The 316-nt window shown below is 44.3% G+C and overlaps 1 protein-coding gene across 1 annotated transcript in view; it reads left to right on the top strand.

Annotated features, from left to right (window-relative positions):
- Window positions 1–316, top strand: part of LOC119582373 (FMRFamide receptor-like) — a 34,788-nt gene that overhangs the window by 20,957 nt on the left and 13,515 nt on the right. The window lies entirely within an intron of this gene.

The raw sequence follows: 316 nt of genomic DNA, 5'->3' as shown, positions 1-316 counted from the left end.
TATAGGTCATGGTGTAAAACAATGGTGGTGCCTCACCGAGTGACGGCCATGTAAGCTAATGACCGCCACAGGAATCACTATTAAGAAGCTTCTGGCTACGAGGCTTAAGGATTCTGCGAGAAGTCCTTCATTAAACTTGGGAAGACAATGGTCAAGGACGCTTCTACCAGTTCGGGTTATAAAAGGAATTGTTTTCAGATTTCTACAGACAACAGAATATCCTTGGTGTTCTTTATTATGCTGTAGCGGATAAGCAATGAAAGAGGAACAGTCGCTCATAACAAACAGCTCACCTGCCCGCGCGTACACATGAATG

This window comes from Penaeus monodon, chromosome 15 (genome assembly GCF_015228065.2).
Source record: "Penaeus monodon isolate SGIC_2016 chromosome 15, NSTDA_Pmon_1, whole genome shotgun sequence".
Lineage (NCBI taxonomy): Eukaryota > Metazoa > Arthropoda > Malacostraca > Decapoda > Penaeidae > Penaeus > Penaeus monodon.
Note: the sequence above shows the minus strand (reverse complement) of the source record. Positions and strands in the feature narration are given on the sequence as shown.